Source organism: Thermobia domestica, chromosome 6 (genome assembly GCF_964235325.1).
Source record: "Thermobia domestica chromosome 6, izTheDome1.hap1.1, whole genome shotgun sequence".
Taxonomy (NCBI): Eukaryota; Metazoa; Arthropoda; class Insecta; order Zygentoma; family Lepismatidae; genus Thermobia; species Thermobia domestica.
The window spans coordinates 74,868,462-74,881,074 of NC_137459.1; positions in this window are offsets into that span (position 1 = coordinate 74,868,462).

The following is a 12,613-nucleotide window of genomic DNA, read 5'->3' on the forward strand; positions in this document are numbered from 1 at the left end:
CGATTTCTCTCGACGAGTACTACAAGAATCAGTTAAAATCTCGCGGAACCTTTTTCCTTCCCCATTTTGAACCGGTACATGAAAATGCCATTTTCTCCATGTTTGCCTGCGCCGATTTTGAAAATTCCTTCACTAATCGATTTCTCTCGTCGAGTACTACAAGAAACAGTTAAAATCTCGCGGGCCCTTTTTTCTTCCCCATTTTGAACTGATACATGAAAATGCCATTTTCTTCATGCTTGCCTGCGCCGATTTTGACAATTCTTCACTAGTCAATTTCTCTCGTCGAGTACTACAAGAATCAGTTCAAATCTCGCGGTTCTTTTTCCTTCCCCATTTTGAACCGGTACATGAAAATGCCATTTTCTCCATGTTTGCCTGCGCCGATTTTGAAAATTCCTTCACTAATCGATTTCTCTTGTCGTGTACAAGAATCAATTAAAATCTCGCGGTCGTCTTTTCTTCCCCATTTTGAACCGGTACATGAAAATGCGATTTTCTGCATGTTTACCTGCGCCGATTTTGAAAATTCTTTCAGTAATTTATTTCTGTTGTCGAGTACTATAAGAATCAGTTAAAATCTCGCGGGCCCTTTTTTCTTCCCCAAGCCAATATTTTTGTATATTTTGAATGTATTCAAGTATGGAACAAAAGTATTATATAATTCCCTTAGTAGGTTTCTCAACTTCATATTTTTCAACTTAAATTTTATTTATTTTAATTATTTATTTTCTTGTGACTCAATATTTAATTGCAATCGTTCATTGGGGAGAAGGGTGGCCATTCTCAAATATATAAATATAGTATTCTTAAAATTTATGTGTTCTCGTACTATTAGTTTCTTCCACTAGACCTGGAAATTGAAAAATTAATACCTGGAAGACCTGGAAAATTCAGGGAAATTGAGTTCCATATTTATGTATGAACACTGCTATTTACAATTTTTTTTTCGAATAGGGAGAACTGTACAAAAGGGTGTTTCGGGAATGGTATAACAATAGGTTTCTGGGAGTGTTGTTCGAAATGAAATCTTTAAGTTTTACGTCCCACTATTATGCTGGCTAGGCTAAAGATAACGGGGTGTTGTTCGCAGTGTTGAATTCAGACATTTACACCCGGGGGGGAATGTCAACTGCTCGGGGGAGGGTTATTTTTCTGTATTTTTTTCAAGAAAGCAGCATATTTAACAATTCCATTCACATACACATCTTACCTAATATTGAGACTAATTGCTGATAAATATTCAATGAGATTATAATTTTAAGAAAACAATCGTTTGATTTCATCTAAAACATTAAATAAAGACTGGCAAAAATAGTTTACACTAAACTTTAACTGCTATTTACAGTAACTATTTTTATTATTCCCTATATTCAGTAATTACTGTTTGTTACTAATGTAAAAATTTTTAAAAAGATTTAAATTAACTGAAATATTTTTTCTCCTAAAACAAACATACTTAGGAATATCTTAATAAAAAGTTATCATTCTTTCTCACACTTCTGATTCTAAATCAAACATATTAGCCTTGGTTTCTTCACTGCATATACATCAATAGTTTAGTTGACGAAATCTTCAGTAGGATTAGTGCCGTGTCGTGGAAAATCAGCGCTTGGCGCGAGAGTATACGACGGCATCCCCGTATATATGAGTGAGGTCGACAGACCAGCCGCCAAAGGTGGGAAAATTTTAAAAAGTAAACCCTGCTTTTCCTTGATTTTGAGCACTTTTCATTACTTTTTTCCTTTCATTTTATATATGTCCACATGTATTTCATTCCTCTGTTTTTCTTTCCTTCTTTTCTTTTCTTTTTCCCTCCCGAATTTTTCACCCCTTACTTCGGCGCCCGGGGCCGTCGCCCCGCTTGCCCCTCCCCCATGGAACGGCACTGAGCAGGATCTTGGCCACCTTCAATAGCAATCTTTCACTTATATACTATTATCATATTGATAAATTCTATATAAGTCTCTAATCAAGGAGGGATAACTGTTCCTCCCTGATCCCTCTAAATGACGCCCACTGAATCTCACCCTTTAACTGAATTATTTTTAATTAAAGAAAGATGTGTTTATTTTAACAATCGTAAAACACATTTACGTCTGTTACTTCCGATGCGAGAAATGGGATTTAGGCGCCCTATTTCAAATAATGTAGGAACTGTATATTTTCAAGAACTGAAGTCTGCTGACATGAGAGATTATATGGAATGATCGAAAGATCTTCCCTATCTTTCCTTTCGTATCTCAACCTGTGCTAGTGCTACCTACTAATATATAATATAGGGCGAGAGTATAGTACCTACTAAAATACAAACCTTTCTTCAACAGTTAACAATTTCATGTTCTGCCAAACTCAGTCATAGCGTTAAGAAATACAAGTTTTATTCACTATTTGGTATTCTATCTTAGATGTTACATGTTAACATTTATATAGAATGGGTCTGCGTCATTTATATGTATATTGAGAGATCGGATTTCGTCTGCACGTACACGGAAAGAAAAGCAAATAATTGGGTGAAGTAATTTCTACATTTTGTGACTGAAATTTTGGGAGTTTCTCCGGGGGGGAATGAATTTTCTTCGGGGGGGAGATTCCCCCCGGGCTACCCCCTGAATTCAACCCTGGTTGTTCGGTGGGGGTCAATGTTGCCAATTTTGGGTAAAGTCGCTAAATAAGGGGAATTCGACCTCAACGATAGCGTAGGTTGACCATAAAATTTTCAGTTAAAAACGGGACAGGTTCTTGCAACCCTAGACTTTTAGATCTACCTTTGTTCTTATCAGTGCCTTGATATCAGATTTCCTCCTCTCTCTCTTTGTTACAGAGCGGGTACTTATGAAAAAGGAAAGACACGTTGAAATTTGTTCAACACACAACCAACTGCTAAAACCTCTGCTGCCTTTCGAGCAGTACTGCGAACTATAGAGTATGTTTAATATAGGGAATTTCAGTTCAATTTTTGCCTCTTTGTTATTATTAATTATTAATACTTTTAAAAGGAGTAAAGATACTGGGTTTGTTATTTACTTCTTTCATTTACATAGAACGGGACGAATACTACTTTTTCCATCTACTGACGGGACGGCCGGGACACGCCACTAAAACGGGACTGTCCCGGTCAAAACGGGACGTATGGTCGCCCTACGATAGCGACAAAAAATATTTTTTTCCGATTGGAGACTTTTTTGGGTGATTTTTAAATGACGATTTACCTACTTACACATTTAGCGACTTTTTGCTCCAAACAAAATGTTCATCTGTAGAGAAGCATTATTAGTTCAAAACAGTTTTTACGTTCTTTTTTTCTGTTTGTTTGTTTTAATCAGCGCAACTGATGAAGAGTTTGGAAATACAGCATACTCACTGCCCCACAATCCTGCATTGTTATGTTACCCTTGTCCTCTAACGAAGAACAACTACAAACTTGATGTCCTTTAGTTCGCAGAGTTTCCGTTGAGAAACACACGTAATACCTGTACATCATTACCGATAGCAACAAGATTAGCTATAGATTGCGTGAATAAAGGCGAAGAAGATGTTTGTTATATTTGTCCTTTGGGGTCTTTTAATTATTCTGCACTTTTTCTTTTACAAAAAAATTGCTTAACGTAAGTACTGTAGTGTTAATTATTTCGGAACTATTTTGACCACAATATGAACAAAAGTACCCGAAACAACCTGAAATGATCCCTGAATTAAAGGATTGGTTGCGCCCTATTTACAAAGATGTGAGTAGAACCAGCGGCGCAAATCTGTCTTCAACATTGGGGGGGGGTAAGACCGTTACCATACTTTTTTTGGCGATGTCCAAAATACTTATGAAGTTGAAAAACAATGTTGTGGAGGATCAGAGTTGTCTTCAGCGTTGGGAGGCTGCAGATTTGAGGCTTATTCTGGGGGACATCTATTTTATCTCACGTTCCTTTGTAGCAATCGGACAAAAATAATCAAATTTCTCCCAAAAAACATATTTCAAATCGGATTATTGGGGAGAAGTCCCCCTCAGTTCCAAGATTGGAGGGGACATGTATCCGTCATCCCCCCCACGGATTTGCGCCAGTGAGTAGAACATATTGTTTAGTTTACATCTACAACTTTAAAACAATGCTTATAGACAATGAATTTCTCTATTATTTTTTATAGCGACTTTTCACCCAAAATTGGAGTCGTCATATCCCGTTTCGCAAACTTATTGCCAACATTTTGGAAACTGGTTGCGAAGAGAGCTACAATGGATGAGTCGAGTTATTTCGTCGCTTCCGCTGTGAACCTAAGTACAAGATTCCAAAGAGATTAAGAAAAAATGAAATGAAACCTTTGAGTTTTACGTCCCACAGTTATGCCGGTTAGGCTAAAGGAGACGCTGATGATAAGCAATGAATGAAATGGTGGAATGAAGAAAGTGGAAGGAAACGGGAGAACCCCGAGGAAACCCACGCACAAGGTGTTTGTCCATCACAAAGTTCATTTGACGGGGGCTGGGATCGAACCCGGGACCCCAAGTACCGGAGGTGAACGCTCTACCACTGAGCCACCGCAGCTCTTAAGAGATTAAGAGTCACAAACATAGTCACTTTCAATTTTGTAATATATATAGGTCTATATATTGCATCACTGACTAATAACTAAAATCCTTGGATTGTATATATAAAAGTCGCCCCCTGCCCGTAAAAAGCTTCATTCGAACTCGGAATCGAACAATTGCATCTGTAAAACAGTGCTGATTTGATTTTAACGTTCCTTTCAGCAGCAAGGCTGTATGAGACGTGGACCTACAGATTAACGTGGAATCCGAACCACATAAGCTCCGGCCGGGAATCGAAAAAATGAAATGAAATCTTTGAGTTTTATGTCCTACGGTTATGCCGGTTAGGCTAATGGAGACGGTGATGAGTAATGAATTAAATAGTGGAATGAAGAAAGTGGGAGGAAACGGGAGAACCCCGAGAAAACCCACGCACACGGTGTTTGTCCACCACAAGGTTCACTTGGCGGGGCTGGGATCGAACCCGGGACCCCAAGCACCACAGGTGAACCTTCTACCACTGAGCCACCGCGGCCCCCGGCCGGGAATCGAACCCGGGTGTCCCACGCCAAAGGCGTGTTCACTAACCACTTAGCCACGAGGGAGCTCATCTATAAGGCAGTGTAAGCAAACAAAAAAACGCACACTGGATGTTTGCGCAACTGAGGATCAAAACATTCTCAATGGAGTATGAGAAATAGTTAACGCCAATCAAAGTGTGCTTTTACTTATTTATTACTTCGTTAATACTTAATTCCTTCTAGAAATAGTGAAACTATACTATGAAGAAACACTAATAAACTAATAACAATTACGTTGTATTTCTTACCACACCACGACCATTTTTACCACCCATAGAATTTGAACCTAGTACTATACTGCATTAGTCACGCCGTAACGAAAGATGAACACCTGGCACTCGTAGCTGTTGAAGCTGTGTTGTAGCTACCTGTATATCACGCGGCCTGCGTTGGTACTCCTCAACATAAATACCTCACAGCCCAAAGCCAGGAAACATCACAGACAGAAGACAGGGGCACAAGCAGTGCCTGACACTTCACGAACTCTAAACCCGCCAAGACTCAACTCAACATGACCTTCAATTACGTTCTAGAAACCAAACCAATGCTAAGGCACAAACTTACCAACTTCCTATATGAAAACACAAGAAAAAAAAATCTAACTTTTTTGGTTCCAAAGTGATGACATAACAATAATACTAAAAAGGTTTTAATTTTCAGTAACCCAAACATTAATTAACTAGGGAACATAACAAAGCAAAAATAAATAAAAATAAAAATAAATTAAATTAAAAAATAAAAATCTGACAAGTAAACTCTCCCTGACTACTTTTTTTTTAATTTCAGTGAGGCTGTAAAATATGTCAGTATCTTCGTAAAATATATATATTTCAATGTAAACAAGTTCTTTAAACAAAAGAAAGCTTTGTAGTAGAGCGCTTACCTCTGATGCGTTAGGTCCCTGGTTCGATTCCTGCTCCCGACAAATAGCCTTTTGGTGAACACTGTAGGTGTGGTTATTCTTAAGACTTTCCAGTTTCCTTACATTTTCTTGATTCCACCATTATCATGTATCTCATTGTCACCTTCTCTCTTACATTGATGTACAATCATGGGGCGTTAAACTAAAAGTAACAACAAAAAAAAAAATTGCAAATATCCTAGTAAAAATGAGTTTTCTAGACTACACAAGTGGCCCCGCGTAGGGTAGTCGCTAGCGCTCTCGCCTTCCATGCGAACGGTTCCGGGTTCGATCCCGGGGGAGAACTCGGTCGAAAAAGTATCAAAAGATTTTAAGTCCAGCCATCCTGAATGAGGTTTCCTTGGGTTTTCCTCATTCACAGCAGGCAAATGCCGGAGTGGTACCTAACATATAGGTCCCAGGCCGTTTTCTTCCTTCCCCAATCCTTTCTTCCCTTCCTTTCCCCGGATAGTGTACTCGCCGAGGAAAGTCATCCCTCATATGGGGTAACAAGGCCATTGATGCCGAAAGCCCAGAAATCTAAATCCTAAATCTTCACTACACAAGGAAATTTCCGCGCTGAAAACGGTTTATTAGCAATTATGTTAAGCAGTCCTGTAGTAAATCTGCACCAAGTAATAAATCGTCACATATAAAATGGAATGAATAAATACATAACATTCATTTTGCTACCTTGAAACATAATATGTTTCAAAACATTAATATTCAAAGTTTTTTCAAAATTCAGATTCACCCATTCCATTCTCCTCAATCATTTACGAGTTACAATAGTAAGAATTGTAGTCATAAACTACATTACTTACTTAGTACTATACTAAAGCAAGTTACACTAAAAGAATATATAATTAATGGAATATTTAACTAAAGTAATAGTTAACTATTGTACTTACCCAGGCTTTTGTTTCCTTCCTCTCTTCTGTTCCGTTTGTAAACAACCTCGTTTCGCAAGCAAAAGACGGTAGTTATATGACGTCAGCCATGGCGAAAGAAAGAGTGTCTATAGGCGGTCTGGATCTTACACACAGATGGACGTATATAACGTATAGCTGAAGTATTTAACATACGTATACGTATGTAAAATACGGAAAATTGTTAGATGTCAGACATCCTGCAGCGACATGATGTAACATCTAAGCGGGTAAAAGGCAGTACCTCTGTAGTATATGGATAAAGTACGCTCCGTACAGATTTCCTTAGTAAACATAACGATTCCTTGTATTTGTACAATATACCGCTGTCCGGATAATGGATTTTTCTCAGTGTACCCCAAAGAAAAAAAGTCCATGGGTCAAGGCGGTCGATCTCGGTGGCCATTGAATGGGAACTCCCCTTCCAATCTAATTGTTCTGGAAATTGTCATCCAGAAATTCTCTCACGCAACAGGCATAATGAGGAGGAGCACTGTCTTGTTGGAATATGTATCCCTGTGGTATGTGGGATAAAGCTTAATTTTCTAGTATTGCCAGGTACGTTGCTCCTGTAATTTTAGCCTCTCCAAAGAAGAATGGGGCTATGACAGAATTTTCAGTCAACGATCCACACGTTTTATAGAGATGCAAGGGCTCGAAAAAAAACCGGCTTTTTTGGAAAAAAAACTCGGTTTTTTCTGCTTTGCTTTTTTGCTTGGGAAATTTTGGGCTTTTTTTTTCAAAATTCTGCTTTAAATCGATAAAGCAGACTTTGTTTCGCTTCTCTATAACACAGAAAGTCATTTAATTAGTGGTTGATGCCGATAATAATATAAAACCTCGAAAGTAAACCATGAATTTCGAAAAGATATTTTAAACAATTTTACTTCAACATTTTTACATTATGAATTCCAAAGGATTAACCAATGTATATAATAAATACATTTTAACCTCCTATATACAAAAGTAAGCAGAGTTGGCAAGAACCATGGTTGTTTCTGAAAATGCCAAAAACCCGTTTTGGGGGGGGCAGTTTAAACCAGGCTTTTTTGGGGTTTAAACCAGGTTTTTTGATTTAGATATTTTGCTTTATGTATTTATATTACATATTCACAGAAATAAGTTTGTTTCGCCTTGGTGTTATTATTCAACAACGGGGTTATCCTGGAAGAGGTCCCATAAGCTTAAAGAAGTCCGGTCAGTAAATTTCTTAAATTGAGAAACTCCCGCCCTAGCCATCGGGAAAATCCCGTCATTCTTTTAAATGTAAAACAATAACGTGAAAATCCTGTAAAATTTAATTTGCATGTAAATTTTAAAGGTCAACGTATTATAATCAGTACGCTAAAACTGAGTGACACACAATCATAGTCAACGTCTTATGAATAAAATCAGAAAAATAAACACACTGCTGAACAAGACTGCACTTATTTAATATAAAAACACATTTACACGTGACGTTTCGATCTTCTATCCAAGATCCTCATCAGACGTGAGTGTACGTCTGATGAGGAACTTGGATAGAAGATCGAAACGTCACGTGTAAATGTGTTTTTATATTAAATAAGTGCAGTCTTGTTCAGCAGTGTGTTTATTTTTCTAAAACTGAGGTATTAAATTACAAATTTAGTATGTAGGTATCATTGAAAGTCCAATCCAAGCTAATGTTGGAAGCTAAGTAGGCAATCGATAAATTTTACCAATTTTAATCAATATATTTAAGCAACTTTAGCTTCTTTATAAAACAACAGGCATGCAGAAATATATAATTTGGTTTCGTTTTGTATGTTTAGGCTTAACATCCTTACGTAATACCGAGGTTATCAAGGAGAAGACTTTCGCTTAAAGTGACATCCGAAAGAGTACTTGGTTTACACATGAAAGAAGGGTTGTGGTTCGACCGAGAATTGAACATAGGACACCTTGATTAAAAGGTGAAAAGGAAATAAGACTAATGCAGATGGTTTGACATGTGAAACGTCACCATGAAGTTCACACGATTCGCATTTTTGTTCTTTTAATTGTTTTAGTTTAAACCAGTTATTTAATAAAAAACAGCTTGTGTAAACGAGCCAACCCTAAGAGTAAAAACTTCTTTCAAAAAATACACAAATAACTAGCAAAATTGTATGTAGTATTTTTACTTCAAAATATTCCATACCCTCTTTTTGAAACAAAATAAAATTAAAATAAAACATAAGAGAAATACTTAGATTTATATGATACAATTAAAGGCTGCACATGGTTCTGTATATTCTTGAAATTCTACAGTCAAGTTTTTTATAACCACCATCAAGGGCGCCCATCAGGGGGGTTAAGGGGGCTCATGCCCCCCTAGAGGAAAATGTACTTCAGAATATTGAAAATCCAATAGGATTTTTACATTAGTTACAGCAAAATTTGAAACTATTTTTGAAACGTCGCTTATACTTGCCCCTCCTTGGAAACCACAACATGGGCGCCCTTGACCACCATCACGGTTTACCCAGTCCTCAAGTTTTCTGTATTTTTAACAAGAGGGATTCAACATATCATTACGGAACAAAAAAAAAAGACTACGTAATATATTTAAGTTAAGCTAAATACAACTGCACAACAAACGTGACTGAGTGGTTGGCTTTTGCGCTTCTATCGGGAAGTCCGGGATTCAACCCAGCATTCGACCATTCTGACAAAGCCTTCCTTCATTCCATCTGAGAATGTAGAAATATTGCGTGTACTGGCCGACTAGGAGTGTAGGAGTTGGCCGACTTCCTTTCTTATTGTTTTTAAATCGTTATTATTACTAATTACCAGCAGTGACGGTTTTGCGAAGGTTAGAGGATCGGTCTTTCGGACTAAAGCCTGTTCTCCAAAGTTGTGGAATGTCTAAAACGAACGAAATATCTATTAGTTATGCCTTTACTCATAAACTTTAAGCTCCCGTAAAATAAAAATTACGAATGTTTAGAAAAACTAAACATTAGTAGTAAGAAAACCCCTCCCAAAACACTTTTTTAAATTCGCCACTGATTCTCAGTATAAAATGATCTTCAAGGTTGTATCCGGAAGATTATTGCTAAACATATAAACGAAACGAAATATTAGTTATGCCTGTACTCATAAACTTCAAGCTGCTCCCAAATAAAAATAGAACTTTTTAGAAAACGAAACAATCAGAGAAACCCCTCCCAAAGTACTTTTCTAAATCCGCTATTGATTATTTGTATAAATTGGTATTCAAGGTTGTATCTGGAAAATTATTGCTAAATCATTGCACAACTACAGTATAACAGAAATGTGGAAATACGGTTTGACGGACATATTGAAAAACGTATGCTTTGACGGATATATAGAAAAACGTAAGTTTAACTTTCGTACTAGAAGCTGGAGTACTAAGCTCTTAGAAATGAAACACGGATGACAAACTAAAATGACCTAGAGAAGGAAAAAATGTCGATAACTCAAAAGTTAAAATAAAGTTAAATAACCTGTAAAATTGCCCTCAAATACTACATTCTTCATGTTAGCTTTAATTCGTAAAATATGTGCTCCATCCATCTTGATGGTGAATTACAGAGCTAAATATGGCATTCAGGTCGTGGAAATCTTATCTAAATATAGAATATACTATAAGAAAGCTATTTGGATAGAAAAATCATGAAAATTAAAAAAGCCAAAATTTCCAAAATTATCGGTTTTTTCCAAAAAAGCCGGCTTTTTATATGAAAAAAACTATCGATTCAAAAAAGCCGGCTTTTTTTGCATCTCTAACGTTTTATTTTAGGCTGTTGCTTCCATGTTCCACAAACCGATGTGGATTTTGCTCACCCCATACCCTACAGTTATGCCTATGCATCTTACCTGACGTATGGCAGGTGACTTCATCAGAAAAAGCTATCCTTTTAATCCCCATCAATGTACGATAGCATTTCAACAGTGAATTCATACTTGTGAAGCTTGTTATTCAACTGAAGTTTCTGAAAAAGCTGTAGCTTGTAGGCTCTGAGACGTAACCTTTTATGCACAATAGTATGCACAATGGGATTTGCAGTTGTGTGCTTGTACGCCTTACCGATTTGGTTGGACTTCGCTGAAAGGCTTCCTGAAGCGTCTCCACTTCTTCATTCACGGCTTTTTTTTTTTTCGACTGCTTTTCTTCATAAACACAAAGTCAGTTTCCAGCAATTGTTTCTACTATCTAACAATGCAATGAAGGTCTGGTAGTTCCTGTCCGTATTGTTGTTTAAAATTTCTTTGTGTGGTTATAGGGGGGCTTGAATTCTGCGAACCAAAAAAAACACTCTAATTTCTGACGAATAGTAAAGGACGCCATTTTGCTCAAGAGTAAAATACATGCGTGAAGTCTTTTTGCGTTCAATTGTCTGCTGGTGATACAATTCTATTCTTTCCTCTTCCCGAGAAATAAAATCTTGTGATTCTATTACTATTGGTTCTCGAGTTATTCAAATTTCTTATTAGTATAATTTTATTTGGACACACTGCATACACGCCTCAACCGTCGTTATATACCAACAGCCTAACATTTCGGATTTTTCCTGTTGGTTACACCGCAAACCCTAAAACCTCACCAAATTACAAGATTCTGTAGCTGCTTGAAGTACCTTAACATTTTGGGGTGTAGAAGTAGTCCCACATGGGGTCGAAAAAAGAAACTCCTTAATTTTTACGATTTTCTTATTTGCTTATTTGCTTCAAAACTAGGGATGGTATCGAGACGAGACGAGACGAGACTTTGTACAGTCTCGGTCTCGTCTCGGTTGATAAATAACGGTCTCGGTCTCGGTCTCGTCTCGAGTAAAAAATCACCGTCTCGGTCTCGGTCTCGTCTCGGTCAACAGATGCTTGTCTCGATCTCGGTCTCGGTCTCGAGTACCAAGTCTCGGTCTCGTCTCGAAAGTCTCGAAATAAATAGTGTGAAATTCAAATAGTGAAAGTATTATTCTCGTACAGTCTGTCGTTTAAGCTTATTTTTTCCTTTCATTTTGAATTAAAATTATGGTATGGTGTACCTCTTCATAGCTAATTTGCTTATGCTAATGCTTTCCATGCGCGTATTCCAGGTTCAATGATCAGTGGGTATATCACCCTAAAACCCTGATAGAATCCATATTTCACTTTCAGCAATAGACTTCGTCTCATATAGCCTCAGTACTGCATATACAATTAAACTCTATTAAATTAACTCCAGTACTACACAGTAGTTCATTTCCTTCCTTTGAATCAGAATTGTTCAATACCTCCTAACGGATAACGCAACACATAGCAGCACGAATGTATTTAATCGTACCGAAATTTAAACTTTACAATTTCTCATTTATTATTCAATACATTCTGCTTTGGCAGTCATTTTAAAAACAGAATATAACTTTCATTATCTTAACAAATAGGGCAAATTACCACTACAATATACGTATTTTGTTTGAAATTGATGAAATGCTTTATTACCATTTCACATCTCCGTGTTTAATTGACACTTTATACAGGGGTGCCCACAGAGGGGGGCTATGACGCAAACTGCGTCATTGAAATATTTGGGGGGGTTTAAAAATATATATAAATATGTTTGAGGGGGTGTAAAAATTAATCGAAAGAATTAAGAATTTTTCATGAAAGAACACCTACGGATAGACAATTGGGGGGGTGCGTCATGTACATAAGGGGGGGGGCACCACTG